Raw genomic sequence first — 15,810 nt, 5'->3', positions numbered from 1 at the left:
GCGTGACGTGGAATGCTTGGTTAATGTTAAAATGGGGATGCAGGCCAACTAAGTGCGTACTGAAACCTATGAACAGTTGTCCGTCACAGGACTAGAACAGAAATCACGTCTACATTTCCCTATCTATTACTTGAGGTCGGCCACAGATGCGCCGCTACCCCTGAGGACTAAGCTGGAACGCCTCGGGAAAGTATGTATCCCTTACCACACCCTTCAAACCGGAACACAGCAGCGCTTATGTCTGTCGTTATGAGGCAGAAATCGAACCGGAGTCGAACCACAAGGGGTTCTACCACCTTCAAAACATTTAAAAGACACAGGACTTTTAACCGACCTGAAGACCTGAGGACTCAGATGAATCATCTCCTCATGTCTATAATCATTACAACAGCTTTACTTTTCCAAATCAAAAAGAAGTGTGGATGCACTAGAATTCAAATAGTGAAAAAATCTATATACATTTTGTATATATTTTACACGAATTTTATATAAATTTGAATTAATGACATTAAAATTACATGACAATTATTATTAAGTCATAGACAGAAACTTTTAGACACAGAAAATAAAACTTTTCATAAGATATCTATTATTAAACTTGTAATAACTAAATGACTTCTTTAAATGCATGCATAACTGTTAGAAAATCTCCACCAAAATTAGCCTAAAATAACTTAATATTAATTACTATTATTTTTTGTTTCAGGTATTTCACTCAACGCGTTTATTTACATTCAAGACAAATCCTGTGAAGGTAAACTTATTCACAACTCGGAGAAGTCCACTCGAAAATCTTTACAGCAGCATAAAATATAGAGAGCATTCCACTAACACTGAGTGTCTATAAATAACCTATAAACGTAACTCGTCTATCCGTCAACAGATGGCGGGGTCCGTCCAACGTGTGAACTTATACGATTCTAGCGCTCCACATGGGAGGAGTTTTCTCAAGTTTTCCTCGTTAGAACCGCGGTGTTCCTTACACGGTTATAGTTTCACAATTATCGCACAGGGGGCGGTGTAGGTCTACTTTCTTTTGAAATAGGTTACGAACCTCACCTAAATAATGCGTAGGAATAATACCTAGGTTATTGAACCTTCGTTTGGGAGTCTGAGTAAAATCGTTTGTAAATAATGTTGACATGTCAGTTATTCTTAACTAAACGAAAGTATTTGTAGGTACTATAATTGGCACTTTCTATTTACGTCGCGTTCTAGTGTATTGATAACGATGTATCAATTCAAATTACCAAGAAATGGAACTTATTATTTCATTTCTTAAATGAATGAGACACTTTTATTTAAATATAAGTAGTTACAAGCACTAGACATATAAATCTAAGCAATAAGTTGACCAAAGATGAGTTTCCCCTGAGGCATGTCCTAAGAAAGCATTTAGTAAATGTCTCACCATTTAATCATAACACAACAGCAACACACTGCTTCATAAATAAGTGATGCTGCCGTGCAATAGGCCGAAGAGCTCTACTAACTTTAAGCCTATCATCGAATCCAAATAAGTCTCTGTTGATCACAGATCGATCCATTGCAAACCCTTTTGGAATGAACTTGAGAACTGTCAGAATAGTGTCTTTGCTTACAACACCCGTAAACAAGAACTCATTATTTACCCAGCTGTTACAGTCCGCGCCAAACTGCTAGTCCGGTCTGTAGTTATTGCGAGCAGGTGTAGTCATAAAATTTGCTATGGCGACGGGATTCATTTCTATATTCAGAGCGGACTGGCAGTTTCACGCAGACTATACAAGGTAGAAGTAATTAAAGGCAAAGAGTTTCAGCCGTTTCAGTTTTATACAGACACCACCTTTATAAATAATCAATTTATCTAATGTTTTGCCTTCCTAAAATCGATATTTCTTCATACTACATTGTCAAATTTCATCTTTGGATAAAATTTGAATAAATAGCGAATCAGTAACGGGCGTTAAGAAAGACTTCCTTCACCGTTACAAGTGTTCATTCACAGACGACAAAACAAATAGTATAAAAGTTATATAAATATATTTGAATAGTAATTTATTTAGTTACTTTTATACAAACCAATGCTGTTACGAAAACATCATCGAAGCTACTTTCTACAGATGAAAATTAATTTTACAGCTCATTGTGCAAATGGTTTTTATATGACCACGTTAGTGTTACGAAGATTGTAAAAACATTAAAAAGTAAGGAAAAAGTCCCAGCTTCTGATTTTTAAAGTAAGTTATCTAAAAACTGTGCTCTGATTGTTTTGTAAGCAACTAACTATTTTACTAATCGAGACACTTTCTACCGAGTTCAACTTATAATCTTTATATTCGAGCGTATAAAAACATTTTTCAGCACATTTTCCTTATCTGTTTTATACTCATACTAAAGTCAAAAAATGCTTATTGTCCGACCGGATTTTAATAAGTAGACGAAAATTTCGGTAACAAATTAGTCATCAAATGATTGGCAATTAAGCAAAAATACGTGCGGACGGACGCCGGAGTGTTATTAATTATTATTGTTGTAATAGTCAAATGCTTTGTAATAGTAGTGTAGCTATAGTTACATATATACCCAACTTCCCAACTGTTGGACAATAGATCAATGTTGAAAATCTTATTACAAATCTTATATGTATTGTAAATAATTGTCAAACTTTGATAAACTATAATTCTTAGTTAAAATATTACTTAGATATTTACGAGTACATAGCGTATGATTGTAGTAGCGAATGTCTGTTAACAGATAGCTACTGCAGATAATTATAATTTACTTAGATACCTATTGTAGAAGTGGAAATGATGTGATTTCTGCTTTCAAAACAATATATAATATATACCTATATGGTATATATTTTTTATAATATAATATAGGAGTAGCAGACGAGCATGCAGTCCACGTGATGGTAAGTGGCTACTGCCGCCCATGGACATCTGTAATCAACCCCAGATAGGATTAGATTTTCCTATCTGAGGTCGGCCACAGATGCGCCGCTACCCCTGAGGTCTAAGCTGGAACGCCTCGGAAAAGTCTGTCTCCACCCAGTCTTACCACACCCTTCAAAACGGAACACAACGGCGCCAAACACTGCTGTTATTAGGTAGAAATAGGTGTGGCGGTGGTGCCGCCGGAGTCGAACCACAAAGGGTTCTACCACCTTCGATATAATTCTTCGAGCGACTAGTATTCACCACAATTAGATAGGGTGGTTGTTTTAACGATGTAAATGACGAGAAGGTACCTAGGTTCCTACAATTCATGTCGGCAAAATTCGCAAATCCGGTATTTCTGAATTCAGACGAAACTATCATTTAGACGAAACTCCACGTATCTTCAAATTTGTACTGCGCTCCTTAGTGGGCTAAAAATTCACGTTAAACAATTTTTACCTTTTACGTAGTTTGTAGGAATAATGTAGAATTTTGGTACTCAGTAATGAAAAACACATCCAAATCGGACCAGTAGTTTCAGAACACACCATTTAGGTAAATACATACATAAAAACTAACAAACATACGAAGTGGTCGAATAGACCTCCGATTTGTCCGTCAATTTTCTAAGACTTATTCCTCACGTTATTTCGACCAAGTTTAGTTCCAAAGTCTAGAGCAAGCGTCGACGAGAGCCTAGCGTAACGTTACGAGGAGTCACGGTTACATCATTCGGTTTACGATACTCAAGGTCAGGGGTTGGCCACGCGCGGGTCATTGCCCGCCGTGAATAGGCTTACAGGTCAACCCGCGCAAAAAGTTTAAAACCTCTGACTGTTTAGTGTTTTCTAGTTCACTTCGCTTAGTGTTTGAGCGTGGAGGGTAATGTTATTGGGTGAATATTGACTGTGTACCTATTATATCCGATCAAACGTGCTGCTATTGAAACGTCTTTACAGATTTTAATACGTAAATGAGGTGTTGTTGGATTCGTCTAAATTATGAAAGTGACATAAACCATTTTTAAGCAGACGATTATTTTTATTTTTATAATGAGTTTCTAGCTTATATTGTTATAACAAACGAGACATAACGCCCATGGACATCTGTAATCAACCATAGAAAGGATAGCCTTCTTGATGTTGGCTACAGATGCGTCGCTAACCCTAAGGACTAGGTTGGAACTTGGAACGTTCCACATAAGTATGTCGCTAGTACTGCACCCTTTAAAATGGGTACAGAGGACACAGCATCGTATAACTCTGATGTTATGATACAGAAATAGGTATGACGATAGTGCCTTCAAAGTTGAAACACTTTCTTTTAGTATAGGAACTTTTAGTACTTACTTTTTAGTATAGCAGTGTTGCACAAATATTTTATATAACAAGTGCCACAAAAACATCATCCAATAAACTGAAGTATAACTAAAGTCATTTTGCGAATTATTAATTTACGTATTCGGCACTATATTTGTACAAATATTTGGTTTACCTATTAAAAACCGCATACCTATATATCATTTGCACTTGCACTGACTTAGAAACTCTAGGTACGCTTATATCTCAAAATCCTAAGGTTATATTGCGAAATATTTTTGTTTACGTATTCGGCTCTATTTGGACAAATATTCAGCGGATAAACACCACATTCTTGAGCCTCGATATATTTTTATTATAGTTTGCAAGGTGCAGTGTTTATGCGTCAGTTATGGAGTTTCAATGTCAAGGATGCAATTGGAATGAACACAGAAATCGTTATACCTACGCAGGTATTTTTTGTTAGGTATTATTTGTCTATCGTGTTCTCTCTATATATACTTCGATCATATTAAACTGGTGTCTGGTGATGTAAATATTATTCGGATATTTCATTTTTTATATAAATTATTACAAGACAAATAGGTGAAATAATTGAGAGATACTCGTAGCTATTGTTATAGCTAGTATAACGCAAAGCGCGCGTAGCTCCGTCGTCAAAGTTAAAGATCATCAGGCGCGGTCAAGACATAGATGGGTGCCCACTAGTAGCCACAATTCATCCGCAGCTTTGGAGGGCACCGTCGGCACCGATTAATAAGTCAAAATTCAATCGATCTAACATTCCCTAAATCTAGTCGGCGGCCTTATAAAGCATGATTAAGCCCCCCACAATTTTAAAAACCCGTGCCCAACAGTGGGACACAAAATACCATTACAAGCCAATAAAAGCCTCGATCAAGTATGCGCAACCGTGTCCTACCTATCCAAACAATTGCGTACAGGTGTCGCTAGTAGCCAGTTTTTGCGTCGTGGGTGGGCGGGAAAACGGCCATTTATTTATTTAGCTACCGTCATTGCTCCAATGATCGCTTTTTGCTACACATGCTAATGATTCCGCTCGTTCGAGTGTCTATGCCAATGTTTATGGTATAAAAGAAGGGTTAAGAAAGAAAGAAAAAATATATAATTTTAGTTTTATAAATTACTGCTATCTTGTGATGTAGCGCTGCTCTATTTTAAGCTGAAGGGTTAAGAAAGAAATAAGAAATTTATTTTTATACCAATATCATTCTTGTCTCGGCTCTACCTTGATAAAGTTTATTATATTAAGCTTCTAAAGTTATTTTGCTTGTTTGTAATAAAATTAATAGATAAACCATTATTGGATTAATGTAATGCAATGTAGAATTACCAGACCTATGACGATTGTGGTATACCTTTATACTCTTAGCGGCTTTAATTTTGGTATATGTATGTACATTTTTGGTGCAAAATTCCACATATTTTACAATAATAAAGTAAATATTTAACGGAATCTTTAGGTATTTATTATTCGTAAAGATGTAGAGCAAACCTTGAGGATATCAATGAGCAAAGCTTAAGCATCTAGGCATCAATATGCCTAATGTTTTATGAACATATGGAAAAATATTTAAATGGAGATCTTCTAACCTTTGTGTGACGTCAGAATTTTTATTTATAGGCAGATATCGCATATTTTATACTCATCGATAATAAACAATGTATGTCGATGCCGCCGTTTGTCGATGATAGGTTCAAACCTTAGTTTGACGTCATAATTTTCATTTATACACATATCGCTATTTTATAATCATCTACAATAAATAGCCGTTGGTGCGTATAAATATTAATGACAAAAATTAATTTCGGTCCGTCTTATTTGTCACTAGTTCTTGTTATTTAAGACTATTTTTGTTGCATTTTATTCAGCTCACTCATCCTACAGCTGCAAGCCATATTGGTACCATTACATAGAGGATAAGAGTATTTCATCATCATTTCTATAAGATAGGAGTCGCAGACACGTCTACACACAACTGATGGTGAGTGGCTACTGCCACTCGTGGACATTAGTAATTGAGGCCAGATAATAGATCGCTACCTGAGGTCGGTCACAGATGCGCCGCTGGTCGCTACCCCTGAGAGCTAAGTTGGAATGCCGCGGAAAAGTATGTCTCCCTTACCATACCCTTCAAACCAGAACACAGCAGCGCTTAAAACTGATGTTTTGAGGTAGAAATACGTGTGGCAGTGGTGCCGGAATAGAACCAAAAAATGTTGTACAAAAAAACTTTCATAAACAAACTGAAACACAATCAGTCGCATAAACTTCGAACATAAAATTGTATCTACATATATTGAGTGTGGGAGAAGTGGAGTACCTCGGTACCAAGTAGGTATTATATTTAACTTCCCAGGTTAACTTAAGGAATCGGCTTCGGATCTAATAAATAAATCGAATATATGTTAACGGACATAAAGGGACGGCTCTACGCAACATAATAATCGTTGCAACAAGTAGACGGAAAGATGGATACTTTGATAGCTTTTGCCCTTATAGCGCCTAGCCCTTTTAAAAAAGCGATCGAAATACTAAAAAATAAAACCACAAATTTCATAAAACGATATGATTTTCTTTTGCCACGACCTATGACTGTCATACGATATCTGTTGATATAGGTACCTACTAGTACCCTTAGTATGAGTTTTTACAAAAATGACTGTTTTTGTATTTGTTTACGTATTTGCCCATACATTTCAAATCAGCGCTCCTAGCGGATTGTATCAGAACTGAAAACTCATACTAAGGGTACTGTAGATAAAGGTTAATACCTTCCAGATAGAACCACAAGGAACTCTACCATAGTTAAAACAAATAGTCAGAATGTTCGTAAGTAGAATTTGTCAGATTGTAAAAGTAGAGTCTATGTTCTGTCTTTTATATTACCGTGGGCGACAGTGACCATTTTACAACAAGTAGGCTACATTACCGTTAACTACGCCTTTAATACTAATATATAACGGAAAGAAAGCCTTTTAACACATACATTTTTGATACATAAATTAAACCTATTCAAAAACTAGTGATTTTGAAAGAGGAAAACAAAAAATATAATTTGGAAATACCCTTACCTACACAGCTAGTCGAAAATACTAATTTGAAATTCGTATGAGTAACTTTGCTATATGACAGCCTTCAAATTAAAACATAGATAAGACTACATTCTATTAAACAGAAATATGAGGATAGGTATGACTCTACCTGTATCTATTAAATAGAGAAGTCTTTTTTTAGTTGTGATATTTAAATCATAACAGCTCGATATAACTTTATTGAGTTTCTTACGCTTAAGAAATGTAGAGAACGCATTGATAACTTTTTGTTACATTTGGTAGAGATAAAAATGATAGAGACAAAAATGATTTTTTTGCATTGTATTAAGATAAATAGGTAGTTATTTAATTAACTCAAGGTATCTTGTTCTTAGGTTATTTTGTAGAGATATTTGCCATGTTGATCGGATGGTAGAGTAACGGGTAGCGAATTGGTACTAACTCTATTATTTGGTTACGGTATTTTTACAGGTGTCTTAATGTGTAAATTACATCAAAAAATATTCAGACATATGTTTATCTCACGTAGGTATATTTTTCTACCTTCTTAGTTAGGTTCGTAAGTGCCTACCGTCTATTATGTAACTTAAAAGTATTTTTTTATGAAATTTGCTATCATCCAAACACATTTTATTTATTAAAAATCCTATTATTTCGAAAGATTACTTCAAACAGATAAGTATCTACCTATTTTAAACTACGTTAAGTTCCTGCTGTTTTATGTAGGCTAAGTAGATACTAAAAAGATTTCTACATACTTAAATACCTATATGTTTGCTTACAGGTACCCACAAAATAGGAGCCCATAGTATAATAATTGTAAAACATTATGTTAATGTTATAATAGAGTGATTCTGTATTCACCTCACGTTATAAGTTTAAGCCATTAAATTTTGTTCGGTCGTTACCTGTGTCTACCACTTGTTAGCTTGCCAAATACATCTAATTAGACCTTCACGTATCTACCTATCCAATTAGAATTAATTATATGATACCTACGTCTAAAACATGGCAGCATCGCATAAGTAAATACTACAAGACAAATATTGATAAGACAATGTTTGTATATAAATAACTATTGTATGTCGGATTACGCCAATTAAACGTATCCGAGCGTCATAGCGCGGACGTCCCGAAATAAATCGCCAATCGCGGAATGCGGGTAAAAACGCATTCATTTGCGCCGCGTTCGCAATTAAACCGGCGCAATTAACGCTAGGCGGGGCCCCTTAATGAGGGATAGAGGCGTCGGCGGCGCAATCAACATTAAAGATTGGCGGGAGATGCGCTCCCGGGTGCCCCCCTCGCCCCTCATTACTTATACAAAATACTTAAGACGCGTCGTCCCGCTCTCCGTGCTAATAGCTAGCGCCCACTCGCTATACCCGTCCCGCTTCGCTTCGAGCGTAATTAAGCTCGCCTCGCCTCGCCTCGGCTCCGCCTCCTGCGAGGGGCGCCGCAGAGCGGGGGGCCGCGGCCCGACCGCGCAGTGTGCCGGCGACCGTCGACAATACAACGTGTATGTCGCTTACGACCACAAGACACCACAGTTCAAGTTTAGTGTTACCCGTGACCCGAGTGTGTTGACTGAAGTGTTGTTGTTGTAACGGATACTGAAGTGCTTGTGACTGTGATGCCGCTCACGCCGGTATAGGCCGTTCATCGGGCGATGCTCGCAGGTTAATGTTTTTTGATTTTTCCAATGAGAATCTCGCTAATTGGGTGCATACTATGTAGGATCGTACTGGATTGAGGTATCGTGCGGTTCCGTGTTGTGATCGTTTTAGGAAAGTTGTGGTAAACTGGAAAATGACAAAGTTAGGTACTTCTCAGAAATATCAAATTTTCTTATTCAATACGGCAGAGTTGTTTTAGTAGGAATATTTTGATATGCCAATCGACTTAGTCCATTTTACGCTATTTTTGATTGCGCTGACTCAAATCCGCGCTAAACAAGGTTTTAAGGTAAATCGCAGATAATTTTACACGGATTTCATAGTTAATGTAATTAGTATTTATAACAGGTATAATATTTCCGACTGATACCTGTAAGAAATTGTAAAATCCGTAGAGTTTACATCATGTTTCGAATTCGATTTCTTATTGTAAAGATAGAGTTCGGTTTTATCTCGTGTCATAGGACAATTCGGTATGCAGTGTACTTTAAACTACAGCGAAATTTTAAATTTAACTAAAAAACAGGTAGAGAAACGGTAAAATTGACTACATTTTACACATGGCTAACAATTAGTAACTTTTAATTAAAATTTCATAAATCAAACTGACAAGTTTTTTTCCGGGACGCTTAAATTTTTTGATCGAATTTTGGGGAACAGTCTTAACTTATTTCTTAATACCCGTTTTAGTGTTAGCCTAGAATTAATCTAAAACAATATTATTCAAAGCGAAAGAAAAATATTTTCATCACTTTATTTTATATAGGTATCATACAGTCCCGTGCGACGAAAGTCCAAATATTTTCAAACAACTAAAGGTGTACCTGTCTAAAATTTCAAATATCAATTCAAATTTAAATTCGGAACGTGATACTGCGGTATTACCTACTTATTATGTACACCTGTCAGTTTTACCTACGTAATTAAACGTTAAAATTGATTAAAATAATAATAAAATAATTGAATTATCTACAGTTATAATTAAACTTGATTAAGACTTATCAAGATTTTCATTGGTCTTGCTAAGAGTTACAAGGTAAATCGATAATTAGAAACTTGTTTTGCTGTTAATCTTTTTGTTGTAATTATATGTTTTTGTTAATGTTTAAATTCTTTGTTTGTTTAATTCACTTTGTCATTTAACCTTCGTATCAGCGATGTCAAGAACCCAATACAAAGTAGGTATTAAAAGAAAGATTCGTTTTTTAAGTCTTTTCAGTGATAATTATTTAAAACTGTTGCTACCTAATAATGCTGGTGATAATTATTTACTATAAGATCAGTTGCTTGTCTAAAACCTATCTTAGTATGTACTCGTAGTAGATAACTAAGTTACCTTCAAGTTACCTAAAATCTTTGGGCCGTTGTTTGAGATCTCGGAAGTATAATATTAGAGATGTTTATCGTTCACTATTCGTATTAAGGAAATATTACTGGTAATCTATAAAAGATTTTGTGAAATTTGAAATAGCGAAAAATTTAAATTGCAGCGATATGTTTTGCTTTGCACTTGTTTATCTAAATAATTCTGTTATATACCTACATATATACTCGTACGAGTAGAGATCTTTCAGGTAATTCCATTGATGTAAACGTTATTATTGAAGTGACTAGTTAGTATGTTCAATTGAGATGAATACATTGTTTCCGAGTGTTTTGATCAAAAATCCGTAGTAAAAATAGTTATTTTAGAATAAAGTTAGTGTCTCATTTATTACTTGTGTTTATTTTTTTAAATCTCATAATTTTAATGTTACGTTTAGATTCATTTTAAAAAGATGTCAACAGTTAGAAATGAAGTGAAATAAAAGCTTAAAATATTTAAACGCGCACCACATAAGCATGTCGCTTACTAAAAATCCGATTCGTCAAGTATTGTAAGTATTGTTAGTTAACTTAGTGTAAATGCAGACGGAGTTGCTAATATGCATTTACTTTAAATAATTTAAAGATACCATTTCGTAGTTTCATACTAATTATCCTTAGAATTAATCGTACAAAACGTAAAGGAATGAAATGAGGAAAATCCCAAATTAGAAGGAGATACCTACCTACCTACACTACCTATTGTATAGAATAAGAGTAAAAACTACAATAATTGCTTACAGAATTACAAAGTTATTGTGATCTTAAAATAAAACCTATCTTTAGTATTGTTGGTTAGAGAGTTTTGACCGCTTTACTATTTATAACTATAATACTAGTTTCGCACGCGACTCTGCTCACATGAGGACTTAGTTTTAATTTGAACTGTACTATCTTTTAAACACAGAACACCAGATCTTTATTTTTTGGTGTTGGATCTTTCATAGCAGGTCTTACTCTACCTTCATCTTTATGACATGATGTCGTGTTTAAATTTTAGATCAATTGATTATAGAACGTGAACGACCAAACAAACACACATATATTATACCTATACGTATAAGGATTAATGTAATATTTTACTTTCAATGCCATCTTTGAACATTAAACAAATTAAAATATGTTTTATTTTTATATTGCGTACTTACAGGATGTAATCGACGTCATTTAGTAGATGCTTACATAAATAAACATTGTTTATAATTTATATATTATATGATTTCCGTTATCATTTTGTAAGCAACTGTGGTATGCTCTGATGGTAATGAGGTGAAACTTATCTACATAATATCTCTAAGTAGTATGCACCAACTTAGCAGAAAATATTTATTAGAGCGGTATTATAAGAATAGTTATTAGAATAGTTATAGCTGTAAGTTAATGATAAAATAAGGATAAGGTAAATCAGTGACTTGAAAATTTTAATAAGAATGTAATCTTAATTGATTTTAAAATAATTCCGTAACAAATTATATTTATCGTGACGAAGTTAGCAGATATGAAGGAAAACTAATTCTATAAATAAAAAAATGTAAAGTAAGAAAGATTACAACTTCTTATAAAAGAGATCTAATAAATTCCTAAATACTGTCAACCAGATCGTTACGATCATGGAACAGAAAAAACAAGGTTACGATCTTGTAAACAAACCACATAATTTATTCAATATTACATTTTAAAATTTTCACTCAATTCAAAAATCGAACAAGTAAAACAATAGGCGCGCGCGCATTCCATCTCGACGGGCGGCCATCTTGCCTGATCGTTTTCCCTATCGCGCTTGATACGGGACAGATGGAGTCATTAATCAAAACGACCTTAGATCAGTATCGATCGCAAACAGTGTTTAATTTATTACAGCCTCAGACACCAACTGATAATTGATACGGTGCGTAGGCGCGGAAGACGCGCGAAAATACGACAATAGCGCCACTGGCCTATGGAAATCAATTTACTTTGCATACTGCTAACGAATATAGAGCGGAACATAGATAACAAATAACAAACGATTGTTTGGAGCTGGAATTTAATACAACTATTCTTGTAGCTAACTACCTAGTTATTTTGTTTCCTTGTATGTCCTTAGAGTACTTGGAACAGAGAAACCTTAATAACTTGAGGTAAAATTAAGGATTATTTTATTAGTAGATATGTATAGGAATGTGTCTTGCACTGTTTGAATTTTAATTTTCTAATTTGAAATTCTGTCTGATTCAGTGCTAGTACCTTCTACTTATATTCAAGGGGGTAATTTATCGATTGGAACTAAAAAATGCTTGTTTTAATCTTGCTCAGAAATTTTAAAATCTAAATTTGACAAAATCAAATTCGTCAGAGATTGTAAGATAATTAGTAAAGCAATAAGAACTAGGCAGGTATGTACTTATTTTTTTAACATTTATTTAGAGCACATACCCATTACCTATTTACGAGGTAAAAAATATTCGTGAAGTAAAAAATGCAAACCTAATCACGGGATTCCCAGCTCTTAAAACCAAGTAATTAGTTCTAAGGTTAGATATGTAACGTACTACTTATTATGTGTACTATATCTATTTGAGCTTATGGCGTCATCTAATGGATTTAAGTAGATTTTTTTAAGGACGTAGGTAGGTATAGGTACGGCTAAAGTAAACTCAAATGTTTGTCTTTTGCCACCTATTGTAATTAGTTATATTGGCACATACTCATAGTATCTGAATTACTCAAAGGTTAGTAAAAAAGTTCTTATTAAAGATAAATGAATGATTGTTCATTGATTAAAAAATATATTAAAAAGATCTGATTAAAATTATATATGTACTTGATTATTGTTATTTAGTATCTGCGTAAGAATTTAAAAAAGTAAACAAATACTATTTTATCTGTTACAATTTTACCGCGGTTCAATTTGATTGTCCACGCGAGTTTCGCGACAACTAACGCCATCTACCGGGCGGTAGAGGAACCGCCTTATCGGTATGGGAAAGCGCGCGACTCAGCCACTCGAGAGATAAGGACAATCGTGACGGCTCGTTGAGATGGACTCGTGATAGAAAGATAACGCACTCGTACGATTGTATCTAAGATTGGTCAAGGGGTAGTATATTGGTGCCGAAGTGGGACTAATTGAAACTTTTTAAGAAAGCAGTGGACATCTTTGGATTTGAATTTTTTACAGTAAGGTTGTATTTTTTTTACTCGATAATTCTTGACTATTGCGTTTTATATTTTTATGTGAGTAATGTTAATTAGGTACAAAAATAAATAATAGTTTGAAATATTGAGTGTAATCTTTTTAGTAAGTGTTCATTCTTTGATAATAAGGAAATTATTTCCGTTTATCGTAATAATATTTTGTAAGATTTAGATATAATTTATATAAATAATTAACTAGATTAATACAAATAATAGATCGATTTGAAAATAAAACAAAAAAATGTCACGATATTAGAAAATAAATTGCGCAGTAAAATAAATCAGACATTTAATTTTACAATAGTAATCGAAATAAATAACGGATTTCTTAACGTTCCACTAAGCACTTAATATTTATTATCGTCAAAACATTTTGTCTTCCCACGAACATGTTTTATAGCTTTAGAGTAGATAAACGTGTTAAAAGGATATTAGGTACGATCAAAAACCTGAATTTTGAAAATACAGGCCTTTAACTTATAAATAGGTTCCTAATAGAATTCAATTTGTTAATTTATAATCTGATTTAAACTAGTTCTATCTATATCATTTTTGAAATTAGGCGATATCATAAATACCTATGTATTAGGATTATTGTGGTTTGGTCGTAAATCGGATGTATAACTACCGGATAGTGACCGCTAATGGCAAACGATATACGATAAACGATACTCTCGCTAAACAAATTCGGTTGTAATTTTAGGCAATCCACAAAATTTGAATTTGGAACATTGAGAACATTACAACGGTTATATATTTGTTAACAAAACCCAGCTTATAATTTAAAATAATTTCTTATTTTAACTTAAGGTTACGTAGTAACTATTTATTAATCTGTGCTTAAGGCCAACTTGTGTGTATGTTAATTCAAATTAGGAATAAACTATTGTTATTAGATTAATTAATCAATAATACTGTACGTCGTATTAGGCATATGACTGCTCTTACTTAAGTTAGTAAGTATGTAACTAAGTAACTTAATCCTTACTTAAGTTCTTAGCTAGTTACGAGCGCGTCAGAACTACCTAACAGGATTCTGTTGTAATTCTGTACTGCTGCAATTTTCTGACAGATTATATCTTTAATGTTGTAGTAACACTTCTCTATTTATTTTCGCTCAAAGAGATCTATTCTCACTCTATTATGATTAGATATACCTACAATAATATCTAATAGAATTCTTTATCCAATTTAAGTCAGTACCTTTTCAAGTTAGATTCCCCTATTGGTGTATTTTTACAAATATTCATTCCACACTTTGTAGATTTATTTCTTTTATAATAATCACCAACATTTGTGATTTAGTTTAGGTATGACATAACAGAGTGAAATTTATATTTCGTAAAATAATCATTGGTTAGTTTTAATACTAAAAATATATTTAAAAAAATATATTTGTGTCTCAAGTTTTATTTTCTCGTTTGAGTCCTTCACGCTTTTAATTTTCGTTATCGATAGAACAAGTCCTTAAGTCTCGATGATAATGTCATGTCAGCGACCTGAGGACGTCGGCATATCGCCCAGATACATGCATTACACCATACAATAGCTTAGGGATTTACATTCAGCCGATTTCAGATAGAACTGAAAGCTAGGAAGGTTTACAGGATGAGGGCAAGCTGTTTTGTAATGCGAATCGATTTGAAATAGATAGGCGATAATCAGTTGCTAATTTTGTAGATTTTGAATGTTATCTTAAATGCAGAGATGCACTTTAAACTTGCCTACAATTATATTAGTTGTTACTCATTCGTTTCGGCATTGTATTCTTACTATAGAAACTAAAACTAGTGGAAATATTGATTAGGGTACAGAAACGCACAGATAAAAACAATAGACGACCACACAAGAGCTCGGTCTTGGTATGAGTATGACGGATAAAAAATATCATAACATGCACATACATTTCACGATTTTTTTCAAGTTATAAGTGACAGATAATGCTTATTCCTTTTAAAAACAAAGATATCTTAAAATCTCACCCGATTCTCTAACAAGAATACCGAAACCACTATTGGGATTCAGTCGTAACCAAATGTCAACAAACATAGCGTTAAGCAAATCGATTACCGAATTTAACGGCGCTCGTTCACGGCCGTTGCGAAATACGTTACCGAATCCCAAATGTTAGTTATGCATTTTCGCTAACATTTCGCCAATAGAAAGAGTCTGCTTAACCGCAATCTATTTTTGTCGAAAATTTGCATACCAAAATAATAAAAATACCTACATTTTTACTTAAAGGATGTGTGAAAAAATCTTATATCCGTTCAA

General features: G+C 33.9%; 2 protein-coding genes across 2 annotated transcripts in view; one reads left to right on the top strand and one right to left on the bottom strand.

Moving 5' to 3' along the window:
* The window catches only part of LOC140756163 (sodium-coupled monocarboxylate transporter 2), a 545,697-nt gene that overhangs the window by 352,807 nt on the left and 177,080 nt on the right, over positions 1-15,810 (bottom strand). The window lies entirely within an intron of this gene.
* Positions 8,795-15,810, top strand: part of zfh2 (Zn finger homeodomain 2) — a 167,640-nt gene continuing 160,624 nt past the window's right edge. Inside the window, exon 1 of the mRNA XM_073091476.1 lies at positions 8,795-8,997. The gene's annotated coding sequence lies outside the window, so the exon portion shown is untranslated. The remainder of the gene's footprint in view (positions 8,998-15,810) is intronic.

The sequence above is a fragment of the Epargyreus clarus genome, unplaced genomic scaffold (genome assembly GCF_041222505.1).
Source record: "Epargyreus clarus isolate Ecla_fem2 unplaced genomic scaffold, WU_Ecla_fem_2.2 ptg000034l, whole genome shotgun sequence".
Lineage (NCBI taxonomy): Eukaryota > Metazoa > Arthropoda > Insecta > Lepidoptera > Hesperiidae > Epargyreus > Epargyreus clarus.
This window is presented reverse-complemented; position numbering and strand designations above follow the sequence as displayed.